The sequence below is a fragment of the Triticum urartu genome, chromosome 6 (assembly GCF_003073215.2).
Source record: "Triticum urartu cultivar G1812 chromosome 6, Tu2.1, whole genome shotgun sequence".
Lineage (NCBI taxonomy): Eukaryota > Viridiplantae > Streptophyta > Magnoliopsida > Poales > Poaceae > Triticum > Triticum urartu.
Window position 1 is genome coordinate 166,729,069 of NC_053027.1, and position 13,172 is coordinate 166,742,240.

Here is a 13,172-nt window from a genome sequence, read left to right on the forward strand (position 1 = left end):
TCACGTCTCGGAGGCATTTGATGGGTTTAGAGGGGAGAGATTAGAATAGAATGAGGTCTAGTGAGAAAGCACTACCCATATGCACATGAGACAAACACAATCATGTCACACCAAATCAATTCAAGAAAGGGCATACAATCGGTCTAGAACTATCGTTACAAAGTGCTCGGACTACTACTATATACATGGGGAAATACTACTATTAATATGGTGGTCTACTAGAAATTTTGATCGGTGGAAGACTCCATGATATCCGCTCCTGCTTCGTCTTCATAATCATCATCACTACCATCCAGGTCGGAGTCAGTGTCATCGATGTTGATGTAGTCTTCTGAACGAATTTCCTTGGGTTCGTCGTCTTCTCCTCTTGGCGCAGGGTCTCCCATGAATACTCCTAGCTTCCTTGTCAGGTCGTCATTCTTCTCCACGAGTATTGCAATTTCCTCCTCATATCCGTCGCGTGTAGACTTGAGTTCCTCCTCTAGCTCCATGTTCCTGGTCATCACCTTCTTCAAATCTATCATGTTTATGCACATCTAGTTCTCCCGGCAATGAATGTGTTGGTTTAACTCCTGGATGAAAGCTGCAATGGACCTGTCCCTCCTGGTGCTGACTATCTCCCATTGCTCATCTCGGTGCCCACATATCTGGTAGATAGTGTCCTTAAGTTCCTTGTTGTAAACTTCTCCGATGCGTCCCATGGCGATGTGGGCTACCATGCTCTTTCCTAAACTCCAGGTTGGTGCATCAAATGAAAACTCTATGGGCTCAGTAACTGGGGTGAGCATCCTTCCTAGAACTTGAACTTGAATCATCCAATGCTCCTCTTCTAGTAAAGTGGCGGTGTAGGTCCCGGTGAAGCTTGGTATTCCGATATTCAGGTACTTAGTGACTTCCTTCAAGTGTCGTCCAAAAGGTGTGTCTTCATCCGGTTATGCAAACTTGTTCCTCGAGTCCGCCATCCTAAAGAGTAGAAAATGGAGATGAGTCAGAAATGAGTAGAGAAGAGTGACCTATGGCTCATCTTAGTGGTCGTGTCCTACATTCAGCGTGTGCTCTGATACCATCTTGTAACGATCCGACCTCAGGCGGTCAAATCTCCGTGTTTAGTGTCATCCCTGGATCATTAATGCTGACACACATAGTACTCGAATGGATTTATAACAGAGTGGCAATCACACACTTATTACATCAAATGTCTCAAGAAAGAACTTATTACAATAAATATGGCTTAAGTCCATCTAAAACAAGATAACAACGGAAGGCTTGGAAGATAAAGTGAGTCCATCAACTCCAATGACATAGCTGAGTGCATGACAAACGACCTAGCGCACCTTACTCTTCGTGTGAGAAGTCTGCAACACGATATGTTGCAGCCCGAAATGGGTCAGCACATGGAATATGCTGGAAATATAACACAGTAGAGCAATGAACATATAAATGCTATCACTACATGCATATATGGCTGGTGGAGGCTCTATGGTTATATTGTTTTGCGAAAAGCCATTTTTCCCTACAACAAAGGAATATATTTTTATTTAACTATCATGGTGGTTGAAACACCGAGAAGGTTCCTCCAACTCAATCCCAATTATAAAGTAATTAGCAACCCAACAAATTAACTTAGAGTGATGAGATCAAATCAATAATTCAAGTACCAGATACTCAAGATGTCCATAACCGGGGACACGGCTAACCATGATTAGTTTATACACTCTGCAGAGGTTTGCGTACTTTTCCCCACAAGACTCAATCTCCTCCATTGTATTTCTCGCACTACATGGTGTTTGAGAAATGGATGACCGAGACACCGTCTTTTAGAAGCATTAACTCTAACCCCGGGTAGACAGTACTAACCTACATCCCCTACATCTGCTAGCCTACCACTGGAAGAGGTCATGCAACATACTCAACTATGCTAGAGCCCAAAATAGCTTGTGGCTGCACACGGAAGTTTCTAGCATGAATGATCTTATGATCCCTTTGAGCCTGGGTGGCGAACCGTAGGATGATCACACGGGTACTCCAGGATATCCTAGGACAACACTGGATTCTCCAGGTGCCCGCAACCAATTGTAACACCCACAATGCGTCTATATCTCCCACGTGTCGGGGCACGACTTAGAGGCATAGCCGCATGGTAGTCTTGTCGCACGAGGGGTAATATTCACACATCCCATGTACTGAATAAGAAAGGGATAAAGAGTTGGCTTACAATCGCCACTTCACACAATACATAAATAGATCATACATCATCCAGAATACAATCAAAGGTCCGACTACGGAACCAAAATAAAAGAAGACAACCCCAAATGTTAGATCCCCGATCGTCCCAACTGGGCTCCACTACTGATCAACCGGAAAAGACACAACACAAAGATCAAGATCTTCATCGAGCTCCCACTTGAGATCAGTTACGTTACCTACACTGGTATCATCGGCATCTGCAACTGTTTGGAAGAATCTGTGAGTCACGAGGACTCAGCAATCTCACACCCGCGAGATCAAGACTATTTAAGCTTATGGGTAGGAAAGGGTAGTGAGGTGGAGCTGCAGCAAGCACTAAGAAAATATGGTGGCTAACATACGCAAATGAGAGCGAGAAGAGAAGCAAAGCAACGGTCGTGAAGCTAAAAGTGATCAAGAAGTGATCCTGAAACTACTTATGTTCAAGCGTAACACAAGAACCATGTTCACTTCCCGGACACCGCCGGAAAGAGACCATCACGGCTAGACACGCGGTTGATGCATTTTTAATTAAGTTAAGTGTCAAGTTCTCTACAACCGGATATTAACAAATTCCCATCTGCCCATAACCGCGGGCACGGCTTTCGAAAGTTGAAACCCTGCAGGGGTGTCCCAACTTAGCCCATCACAAGCTCTCACGATCAACGAAGGATATTCCTTCTCCCAGGAAGACCCGATCAGACTCGGAATCTCGGTTACAAGACATTTCAACAATTGTAAAACAAGACTAGCAACACCGCCCGATGCGTCGACATCCTGATAGGAGTTGCACATATCTCGTTCTCAGGGCAACACCGGATGAATACTACGTAAAACTAAAACCATCCCTCAAGTTTCCCCGAGGTGGCACTGCAAGTGGCTCTGTTTCGGTCCAACACTTAGAGAAGCACTGGCCCCGGGGGGGGGGGTTTAAAATAAAGATGACCCTCGGGTTAATTACTCCCAAGGGAAAGGTATAGGTTGTTAGGAAAATGTAAAACCAAGGTTGGGCCTTGCTGGAGGAGTTTTATTCAAAGTGAACTGTCAAGGGGTTCCCATAACACCCAACCGCGTAAGGAACGCAAAATCAAGGAACATAACACCGGTATGACGGAAACTAGGGTGGCAAGAGTGGAACAAAACACCAGGCATAAGGCCGAGCCTTCCACCCTTTACCAAGTATATAGATGCATTAATTAAAATAAGAGATATTGTGATATCCCAACATATCCATGTTCCAACTTGGAACAAACTTCAGCTTCACCTGCAACTAGCAACGCTCTAAGAGGGGCTGAGCAAAAGCGGTAACATAGCCAAACAATGGTTTGCTAGGAAGGTGGGTTAGAGGCTTGACATGGCAACATGGGAGGCATGATATAACAAGTGGTAGGTAGCGCGACATAGAGATAGAGCGAACAACTAGCAAGCAAAGATAGAAGTGATTTCGAGGGTATGGTCATCTTGCCTGAGATCCCGCAAGGAATAAGAAAGAGTCCATGAAGAAGACAAACAGACGTAGTCGAATGGATCTCACAACTCCGAAACGAAACCGAAGCTAACGAGAGAAGCAACCCGGAAAGAAGCAAACAACATAGTAAACAACCACCACATAAACATGGCATGATGCACAACCAAGTATGATGCATGTCCGGTTTAATGAGGCATGGCATGGCAAAGTGCACAAACAACTCTACAATTTAAGTGGAGCTCAATATGCAACGAGTTGCATATTGACGGAACACCACATCAAATATTTAGTTCTCTCCCGTTTATGTACCCAACAATACTAAATGTTGTTAAACATGGCAAGAGGTGAAGCATATAAAAACCACCTATTTAGGCAAGTTTAAATGAGGCCGGAACAACAAACAACAATTCCGAAAAAAATCCTCATGTGCATAATTTGGATATGGTATTGTTCTGCCTATTACACAATTTTAGAGTTGTTAAACAGGAAAATAAAGTTTATTTAAAACGGAGCTATGTTTATTTAGTTATGAAATAAAACATTTTAGCATGTTATTTAAGCAAACTTAATCAAGCAGCAAGTTAAACATTTTTAACAAGGATGAAAGTTGCATACTATTAAAGAACATGAAAATATGAACAAAATGCATATATGACATGTTTCAAATGGATGCATGGATCTTTAGTTATCAACAATGCAAAACCAGTGGCATTTTCTGTAAATATGCATGCACTTGGAATTAGACAAATCGCAGCGAACATAAAAAAAGGATGCAGGCCAAATGCTGCGCACTGTGGAAGCCCAGCAGCAAATCTGGCCCGAAGCGGATGAGTGTGTATGAGCAGAAAAAAATAAAAAGGAAACAGAGCAAAAATATGGGGCGGCTAGGACTTGATCCCACGACCTCCTGGATAGAGGAGCAGTGTGAAGACGACTGCGCTGCTGCTGCATGTTCAACATGGTAGCAGGAAAACATAATAAGACCATCCGAAAGGGCCGACCTTGGCCCTCCATGGCCGCACGGAGATCGCCGGCGACGATGGTGACCAAAGCAGTGACGGTGGAGGCTAGAGAGCGCCAGTGGGGGTGCGGAACTTGGTGGGGTTGCGGTTCCTGCAAGCGGGGCTGCTACGGAACATGCACGCACGGGGCTGCTCGAGCACGAGCTTGAGCTCGTCTCGGGCATGGCGATGGGCTAAGGCTGAGTGCATGAGCGCGTGCATCGCGTGGGTGTGTGCGTGTGTGGATGCAAGCGGTGGGTGCTGGGCCTGGATCCGAGCGTGCTCGTGCTTGCGTGTGTGCGCGAGCGCGTGGGAACAAGGGCGACAACCTCGTGGTCAGGGCGCCTGCTCTGGTTGTGGATGAAGAAACAACGGCGAGCAGGCCCTCCTGTACGCGTGGAAACGACAACGACGATGACGGAATATGACGGGGAAGGAGATGGGAAGGAGCAGCGGCTCACCACTGGCTCGAGTGGCTCGAGGAGGACGTTGGGAGGTGAAGGAGAGGGCGATGAGGTGCTGAAGACGGTGATGGAGCACGCTGTCCGTGAAGAAGAAGAAGCAGGGGAGGTAATCGTCATGGAGGGGCACGCTCCTGGGCTCCAGGGACTTGCTACGGGGTCGAGGACGAAGGCAGGGACGCATAAGTGGTCGTGGAAGAAGACGAAGACGGCTACGACGAGGATCAAGCCGAAGAAAGAAGACGACGTAGAGGACGTCGTGGAAGGAGCTACGGGGACCGTGTGGTCGTGTGCGTAGTCGAGGAAGACGACGACGAGGCACGCGAGGCTCCGGACGAAGAAAATGGCGGCTGCTTGTTGGATCACGCCGGAGAGGAGCTCGGTCTCCTTCTCGGTCATGGCAACAGCTTGGCATGGAGAGGCTTACCTGGGTGGCGGCGAGGGCAGGAGAAGGAGGGAATGGAAAGAGGAGGTCTAGGGCAAGGCACATGACGCGTTAAATAGGGCTCTAGGGCAGTCTCCGGCCGTCAAATCATCAGGCGTGCCGACATGGAGATCTTGGATGCACTGCCGTACAGGAGGGAAGAAGAAGAACAGGGGCGCTGGTGGGCTGCATCGGAGGGAGTAAGTGGCTGCGCTAGGCCATGGCTGGGTTGAGGCGCTGGGCTCTCTCTCTCTCCCTCTATATTCTTTCCTTTTCCTTTTCCAGAACAGAAAACACTTGGAGGAAAAGAATAGAAGGGCAGGAATGGAATTCGAAAGATAAGAATATATGTATGGAGTCCTGGAAAGATGAACATTTGAAATAAAATGCTCTGGGAATTTTTAGAGACTGAAAATTCAAGCAAGTTTGAGAATAACTCAAACTCGAATAAATCCTTAGCCCAACCCAAAACACTTCCAGAAGACCTGAAAATTGGAGAAGGTGGTCTTGGCATTATTTAGGATTTGTAGGGAAAGGCTGAACATTTTTCCGAACATGAAAAATGACACAAGAAAAAAAATAAAGAAGAAAGGAGAGTTTGGATGGGATAGAAACTTGGGTGAAATTGATGAATGGCTGTTGGTATGTGCATGGTGAAGAAATGAGGCGGAGCTAATAAGAAGAGGGTTCACGCAAACCAAGGCATGATGATCATGATGCAATGCAATAAAATGACAAGGGGCACATCACATCATGAAGCATAGAACAAAGCAAGTGAGACAACCCTGGCAACAAACAAGGATGGCACAATGCAATATAATAAAAGATGAACACGATGCAAGAAGCAAAATAACAATGGCACTCAACATGATCATGGCATGTAACATAGTGGAATGAAACATGCAAAACAATTATGATAATGAAACAAACATAATAAACAACTGACAACAACTAAAATAAACGGAAGGCATCTGGAGCATCGGTCTCGGGGCGTTACACCAATCCCCCCAGATGTGTATTTAAGTAGCCACCTTAAGTTAACCATTAATTAACATCTCACATCTGTCATGGTTACACTCAAACCCAATCCACATCTATGAGCATAGCATGGCAATAAGCATAACGTAGAAGTAACTCCCATGGTTTGATAATAAAACAGGTAATAGGTTCTACCTCATCATCTACTTCCCAATACCCACAAGTTAATCACATCCTAATCATGCAATGTTTGAGGATTGTAACTAATGCACAAAAACTGGGTATGAAAGGAGTATGATCAATGTGTTACTTGCCTTGCTAATGATCCGCAAAGCCTAGTGACTCGTAGTAGCATGCTTCGCACTCCGGGAATTCTATCGCAAACAAACAATAGCATACATAAGCAATCAAGCAAAGATGCACGGGTAAAACTTAAATAAGAAGATCGAATCTGAAAACTCAACTAAAGCGATTCGATCTACAAAAAGAATCAATCTAATCGGAGCTAGGAACTAAAACTACGGTAAAAAAAACTTCGAATTCAAATCTGGTTGAAACCAAATTTTAAATTGTCAAAACCTTGTTCAAGTTGATTAAACAGAAAGAGGGTTTCGAGAAGAAGATTTTGGCGTTGGTTCACTGGATTTGGACAAACGGTTAAAAAGTTACGAGGGTTTGAAGATCAGGGGCTAATCTATAATAAAAATAATCACTGATAGGTCCCTGGCCAAAAATAAAATAAAAAGCAAAAGACTAACGAACGAACGTTCGCTAACAGAACCAATCTAACGAAAACCGTTCACTAACATATCTAAACGAACGAACGTTCGTTAAATAAATAAACCGCAGAAAATCTGATCTAATAAAATAAACCACGAAACTAAAAAAACCAGGGTTAAACTAAAAAAACCGACCGGTCAACAACGGCGGTTCCGGCGGCGGGATCCGGCGACGGCGACGGCGGTGCGGCGCGGCAACGGGCAGCGGCGTCTAGGGTTTGGGGCTGGGGGCGGCGTCGCCTCGCCTTATAAAGGCCCGGGCGGCAGTGTCCTGTTGGGACACGGCCCGTTAAGGCGGTTCGCGTTTTTTAAATAGATTTCGCCGGAAAAATCCTAATAAATAAAATAAAAATCTAAAAATACTAAAACAAATTTTCGCCGTCTAAATAAAATATTTAGAACATGGTGAACATTTTCTTCGCCTAAAATGCAATTTTAGAAATATGCATATTTTTCTATTTCAAATAAAATTGCAATAAAAACCAAATAAAATTATTTATTTGATTTTAATATTTTTACTCCAATATTTCTTTTATTTTGGAGAAGTCATATTATCTCCTCTCATATATTTTTAATATGAAATATTTTTCGAAGAGAAAAATAATTAAAATCAAAATGATCCCCGTTTCAATATTTGAAAATTCAAATATGAAAATCGTGAAATCCCCAACTCTCTGCGTGGGTCCTTGAGTTGCTTAGGATTTTTAGGATCACAACCGAAATGCAAATAAAATATGATATGCATTGATGACCTATGTATAACATTCCGAATTGAAAATTTGGGATGTTACACGCCACCTCGTGGCCCTTCTTCCCTCTCTCCACTCAAGCCCACTAAGGCCCATTAACTTCCCTGGGGGTTCCGGTAACCCCTTGGTACTCCGGAAAAAAAATACCCGAATCACTTGGAACCATTCCAATGTCCGAATATAACATTCCAATATATGAATCTTTACCTCTCGACCATTTCAAGACTCCTCGTCATGTCCGTGATCTCATCCGAGACACCGAACAAACTTCAATCCCTTTGTCATCGGTATGTTACTTGCCCGAGATTCGATCATCGGTATCTTCATACCTAGTTCAATCTCGTTACCGGCAAGTCTCTTTACTCGTTCAAACCGCATAACAACATACGTCAATCCCTTTGTCATCGGTATGTTACTTGCCCGAGATTCGATCGTCGGTATCTTCATACCTAGTTCAATCTCGTTACCGGCAAGTCTCTCTACTCGTTCCGTATTGCATCATCCCATAACTAACTCATTAGTCACATTGCTTGCGAGGCTTATAGTGATGTGCATTACCCAGAGGGCCCAGAGATACCTCTCCGATACATGGAGTGACAAATCCTAATCTCGATCTATGCCAACTCAACAAACACCATCAGAGACACCTATAGATCATCTTTATAATCACCGAGTTACGTTGTGACGTTTGATAGCACACAAGGTGTTCCTCTGGTATTCGGGAGTTGCATAATCTCATAGTCAGAGGAACATGTATAAGTCATGATGAAAGCAATAGCAATAAACTATACGATCATAATGCTAAGCTAACAGATGGGTCTTGTCCATCACATCATTCTCTAATGACGTGATCCCGTTCATTGATACGTCTCCAACGTATCTATAATTTTTGATTGCTCCATGCTATATTATCTACTGTTTTGGACTATATTGGGCTTTATTTTCCACTTTTATATTATTTTTGGGACTAACCTATTAACCGGAGGCCCAACCCAGAATTGCTGTTTTTTGCCTATTTCAGTGCTTCGGAGAAACAGAATATCAAACGGAGTCCAAATGGAATAAACCCTTCGGGAACATGATTTTCTCACCGAACGTGATCCAGGAGACTTGGACCCTACTCCAAGGAGTCAAAGAGGAGGTCACGAGGGTGGGGGGCGCGCCCCCTGCCTTGTGGGCCCCTTGGAGCTCCACCGACGTACTCCTTCCTCCTATATATACATACGTACCCCAAACGATCAGAACAGGACCCAAAAACCTAATTCCACCGCCGCAACTTTCTATATCCACGAGATCCCATATTGGGGCCTGTTCCGGAGCTCCGCGGGAAGAGGGCCGTCATCACGGAGGGCTTCTACATCATCCTAGCCCCTCCGATGAAGTGTGAGTAGTTTATCTCAGACCTTCGGGTCCATAGTTAGTAGCTAGATGACTTCTTCTCTCTTTTTGGATCTCAATACAAAGTTCTCCCCCTCTCTTGTGGAGATCTATTCGATGTAATCTTTTTTTTGCGGTGTGTTTGTTGAGACCGATGAATTGTGGGTTTATGTTCAAGTCTATCTATGAATAATATTTGAATCTTCTCTGAATTCTTTTATGTATGATTGGTTATCTTTCCAAGTCTCTTCGAATTATCCGTTTGGTTTGGCCAACTAGATTGGTAGTTCTTGCCATGGGAGAAGTGCTTAGCTTTGGGTTCGATCTTGCGGTGTCCTTTCCCAGTGACAGAAGGGGCAGCAAGGCATGTATTGCATTGTTGCCATCGAGGATAACAAGATGGCGTTTATTTCATATTGCATGAATTTATCTCTCTACATCATGCCATCTTGCTTAATGCGTTACTCTATTTTTTAACTTAATACTCTAGATGCATGCTGGATAGCAGTCGATGGGTGGAGTAATAGTAGTAGATGCAGAATCGTTTCGGTCTACTTGTCACGGACGTGATGCCTATATACATGAACATGCCTAGATATTCTCATAACTATGCTCAATTCTGTCAATTGCTCAACAGTAATTTGTTCACTCACCGTACAATACTTATGCTCTTGAGAGAAGCCACTAGTGAAACCTATGGCCCCCGGGTCTATTCTCATCATATCAATCTCCATCACTTTAATCTTGCTTTTCTTTTTTACTTTGCTTTTACTTTTTACTTTGCATCTTTATACCAAAAATATTATATCTATCAGATCTCACTCTCGTAAGTGACCGTGAAGGGATTGACAACCCCTAATCGCGTTGGTTGCGAGTAGCTATCATTTTGTGCAGGTACGAGGGACTTGAGCGTGGCCTCCTACTGGATTGATACCTTGGTTCTCAAAAACTGAGCGAAATACTTACGCTACTCTGCTGCATCATCCCTTCCTCTTCGGGGAAAACCAACACAAGCTCAAGACGTAGCAAGAAGGATTTCTGGCGCCGTTGCCGGGGAGTCTACGCAAAAGTCAACATACCAAGTACCCATCACAATCCCTATTTCTCGCATTACATTATTTTCCATTTGCCTCTCATTTTCCTCTCCCCCACTTCACCCTTGCCGTTTTATTCGCCCTCTCTCTCTATCCTCCCTCTCTATTTGTCTATTTTGCCTGCTTGCCTCTTTGTTTGCTCGTGTGCTAGTTTGCTTGCTTGTCGTTATGTCTGAAATTGGGGAAGTTATCGCCAATATGGGCGATAACAATATCATGGAAAATTCTGATGCTCCTGCTGAAGAACCCCCTACCTACCATACAAAAAGATTTCGAATCGGTAGTGGTAATATTATTGGAAAAGGAGTTATTCAAGATTTCTTTACTTGTGTCGGTGCTTTGCCCTCTATGGGTGGTTCTATTCTCCATAGAACTAGTAGTCTTGCGGACGCTATTGCCATGCCTATCGTTGAACTTGAAAGGCAATTTATGCATATGCACCCATCTATACAAAGAGTTTTCCTAGAATTTTCTAATATTGAGCATTCCTCTGTTAAGCGTGCCGCTACTATCTTTTTGGCTCATGAATTCAGATTTATAATAAAAGAAGCCAAAGAAATCTTTGTGCACTATATGGTGGATGCTGGTCGTCCTCCCATAGAATCTATCCTCTTCGATCAAGAAGAAATTATGCGCTTTCAATCTCCTGATTATGTTGCTTTTAATGAAAACCTCAGAAAAGGTGCCAACCAATATTTTAATTGATAGAATCTCTGAACTTAATGATGATCTGGCTATTAGAAATAATGAGCTAGGATACTCTCTTGAGTCTAGGCTCACAAAGTTCTATCAAAAGAATGCTTATAATGATGAATTGGTTGTACAATACGAAGGGCTGAAAGAGGAACCTATACCTCCTAAAATTGATCTTGGGGACTTCTGTCCTATTAAATTTAGCCCTTTTGATTAATTTTGCTTGCCTCAAAGAAAACTTGCTGCCGAACGTAGATAATATGAAATGAGCTTCACCGATCTATCTATTACTACGGCACAACCTAGATCCATCCTCGCTTTTATGCCTAGCTAGGGGTGTTAAACGATAGCGCTTGTTGGGAGGCAACCCAATTTTATTTTTATTCCTTGCTTTTTTCTCCTGCTTAGTAATAAATAAATTAATTAGCCTCTGTTTTGGTTGTGTTTTTGTGTTTAATTAGTGTTTGTGCCAAGTAGAACCGTTGGGAAGACTTGGGGAAAGTCTTGTTGAACTTGCTGTAAAAAACAGAAACTTTAGTGCTCACGAGAACTGCTGTCATTTTTATTTGAAGAGTGATATTTAGTTAATTATTTTTGCAGATGATTAATAGATAAATTCCTCACGTCCATCAATTTATTTTAGAATTTTTGGGGTTCCAGATCTTGCGCTAGCTACAGATTACTACAGACTGTTCTGTTTTTGACAGATTCTGTTTTTCGTGTGTTGTTTGCTTATTTTGATGAATCTATGGTTAGTAAAATAGTTTATAATCCATAGATAAGTTGGAATAAAGTAGGTTTAACACCAATATAAATAAATAATGAGTTCATTACAGTACCTTGAAGTGGTCTTTTGTTTTCTTTCGCTAACGGAGCTCACGAGTTTTCTACTTTAAGTTTTGTGTTGTGAAGTTTTCAAGTTTTGGGTGAATTCTTTTGATGGATTATGGAACAAGGAGTGGCAAGAGCCTAAGATTTTGGATTCCCATGGAACCCCCAAGATAATCCAAGGACACCAAAAAGTCAAAGCTTGGGGATGCCCCGGAAGGCATCCCCTCTTGTCGTCCACTTCCATCGGTAGTTTACTTGGAGCTATATTTTTATTCGCCAACATGATATGTGTTTTGCTTGGAGCATCTTGTATTATTTGTGTCTTTGTGTCTTAGTATGCCACAATTATCCTTGCTGTACACACCTTTTGAGAGAGCCATACATGAATTAAAATTTGATAGAATACTCTATGTGCTTCACTTATATCTTTTGAGCTATGTAGTTTTGCTCTATGTGCTTCACTTATATCTTTTGAGCTATATAGTTTTGCTCCATGTGCTTCACTTATATATTTTGAGCATTATAATTTTGCTCTATGTGCTTCACTTAGATCTTTTAGAGCACGGTGGTGGATTTGTTTTAAAGAAACTATTGATCTCTCATGCTTCACTTAAATTATTTTGAGAGTCTCTTAATAGCATGGTAATTTTCTTAATAATAATATGCTTGGTATTCAAGATTTGTGAAACTTTCTTTTGAGTGTGTTGAATACTAAGAAAAGATTGAAGCATGATAATTGTTTTGAGATATGGAGGTGATAATATTAAAGTCATGCTAGTTGAGTAGTTGTGAATTTAAAGAATACTTGTGTTAAAGTTTGTGATTCCCGTAGCATGCACGTATGGTGAACCGTTATGTGATGAAGTCGGAGCATGATTTATTGATTGATTGTCTTCCTTATGAGTGGCGGTCGGGGACGAGCGATGGTCTTTTCCTACCAATCTATCCCCCTAGGAGCATGCGCGTAATACTTTGCTTTGATAACTTCTAGATTTTTGCAATAAGTATATGAGTTCTTTATGACTAATGTTGAGTCCATGGATCATACGCACTCTCACCCTTCCACCTTTGCTAGCCTCTCTAATACCGCA